The sequence below is a fragment of the Phyllobates terribilis genome, unplaced genomic scaffold, assembly GCF_046119375.1.
Source record: "Phyllobates terribilis strain yellow unplaced genomic scaffold, ASM4611937v1 Scaffold_8__6_contigs__length_399053987, whole genome shotgun sequence".
NCBI lineage: Eukaryota > Metazoa > Chordata > Amphibia > Anura > Dendrobatidae > Phyllobates > Phyllobates terribilis.
This window is the reverse complement of record NW_027362768.1, coordinates 164,647,256-164,649,962: the sequence shown is the minus strand read 5'-3', so window position 1 is coordinate 164,649,962 and position 2,707 is coordinate 164,647,256.

The following is a 2,707-nucleotide window of genomic DNA, read 5'->3' as shown; positions in this document are numbered from 1 at the left end:
CAACATTTGCAGTTTCCGGCTCACAGACTGGTGTGTGATGTCCCCACGCGTTGGAACTCTACACTGCAGAAGTTGGGCAGTTGTTGAGTACCAGCATCAACAAGGCCGTCGGTATTCAGTTTAGACTCCACACATAAGACCTTAGGAGTGGACATGGATGTCAGACATATGTACCATCCTCCAAAACTTTGAGGACTCCACCAAGATGGTGAGCGGCGATGACGCCATAATTAGCATCACCATCCCGCTTCTCTGTCTTCTGAAACGCTCTCTGCTCACAATCAAAGAGCATGCATTGCAGGCAGAGCACGATGAGATGGAGCAAGGAACCATGCAGGGTGATTACACACAGCCAAGCCTCATCTCATCCCAACGTGGATTGGGTGACAATGAGGAAGAGGAGGAGAAGGAGGAGGAAGGACAGGAGCTAGTTTCATGCACTATAGACTGTACTACCTGCACAGCTGTCATACCGTCAGTTCAGCGTGGATGGCCAGAGGACAGAGAGGAAGGGGAGGAGAGCATGGTCAGTCATCCTCTTGGTGAGGACATGGAAGTCTTGCCTGTTTGTAGTCTGGCACGCATGGCCGAGTTTATGTTACGCTGCCTTTCCCATGACCCTCGCGTTCTCAAAATTTTGGGTGTCAGTCATTACTGGTTGGTGACACTTCTGTACCCACGCTACAAGGAGAACTTTATATCTTTTTTCCTGAGGCGGACAGGTCTACAAAAATGGAGCTGTACCAGAAGGCCCTTGTTGCAGAACTATTCAAAAATTCCCATCTGAAAACGCTGGCGGCAGAGGGCACACTTCGTTGGACAACCAAGGAGTACAGGCGAGAGAGACACAACTTCAATCCAGCAAAGGCAGGGGAACACTGTCAAACTTCTGGAAGAGTTTTCTCAGACCCTCCCATCTGACAGGCCCTGAGGCGCGGGGTACTCTCACAATGAGTGCAAAGTTTGGGAAGATGCTGAGGGAGCACCTTGCAGACCGTACCAACGTCCTCCGTGATTCCGCTGTGCCTTTAATTATTGGGTATCCAAGCTGGATACGTGGAATGAACTGGCTCTCTATGCCTTGGAGGTCCTGACCTGCCCTGCCGCCAGCGTTTTATCAGAGCGAGTTTTTAGTGCCGCTGGTGGAATTATAACTAATAAGCGCATCCGCCTGTCAACTGAAAATGCTGACAGGCTGACTCTTATAAAAATGAACAAGGGCTGGATTGGGCCAGACTTCTCAACACCACCGAATGATAGCAGCGTAACATAAACTCCAATCCAGTGTCTTTTCTTGGGAGGTGTATTCCCATGCACCTTTTCACACCCAGACATGGGTATACGCTTCCTGATTTTGGCTATTTGCTCTTGTCCTCCTCCTTCTCCTCATCCTCCACCACCATATCACCAGGGTGACCATAGTCCATGATGCAACACCCACCTAATTTTTTTAAAGGGTGTTTATGATGCCAGTAAAAATATTTTCTTATATAGTATGTTCATGTATACCCCCCAGTGGTAAATGTTTGTCAGCCCATACACTTAGTGCATGAGCATTACAAGTATAGGAGGCCCGCTCCTTTCTAATGGGAAGATTTTTTTATGAAGCCCTCCTCAACCTCTCTTCCAAGGGGCATTGAAGTGCCTCCAAATTTTTGGCAGCCCTTGCATTCACTGCATAGGCCAACACAATGGGAGACTCTCTCCTTTCTAATGGGAATTTGTTGTTACTGTGGCCCTGCTCTGTGTGTCTTTAAATTCTTAGTGGGATTTTTCCTAAAATTGGTCAGCCGTTGGACTCACTGCATACCCTATAACAGTATAGCAGACTCTCTCCTTTCTAATGGGAACATGTCGTACCTTGTTACTGTGGCCCTGCTCCGTGTGTCTTTAAATTCTTAGTGATGTTTTTCCTAAAATTGTCAGCCGTTGGACTCACTGCATACCCTATAACTGTATAGCAGAACCTCTCCTTTCTAATGGGAACATGTGGTACCTTGTTACTGTGGCCCTGCTCTGTGTGTCTTTAAATTCTTAGTGGGGTTTTTCCTAAAATTGTCAGCCGTTTTACTCAATGCATACCCTATAACTGTATAGCAGACCCTCTCCTTTCTAATGGGAACATGTGGTACCTTGTTACTGTGGCCCTGCTCTGTGTGTCTTTAAATTATTAGTGGGGTTTTTCCCAAATTTTGGCAGCCCTTGCAGTCACAGCATGGGCATTACCACTATAGGAGACCCGCTCCTTTATAATGGGAACATTTTTTTACTGAGACCCTCCTCTATGTCTCTTCAAAGGGGTATTGGGTTGCGTCCAAATTTTTGGCAGCCCTTGCAGTCACTGGATACACAATAACAGTATAGGAGACCCACTTGTTAATAATGGGAACAACAAAGCATAGCCGGCCGATGGCTCTCTAACAATAGCTAGGGCCGACTGCTGGCCTTTTAAGAACAGTAAGGGCCGTCTGATGTCCCTATAAAAATAGGCTTTATGACTTCCAGAGTCCCTCCATCATAAATAAAACAGGATGTGTCTGATGATGTGTCACACACCACATTGCCAGATAAGGTTGTAAAATGTTAAAATTACATTTCCCGGTGAATGCATTTGTCTTAAAAAAAAATGTAAAAAAAACCAAGACAATAGGATCTTTCTTTAGTATAAAAAACAGCGTCACCAATTTAACAACAATGTAATCACATT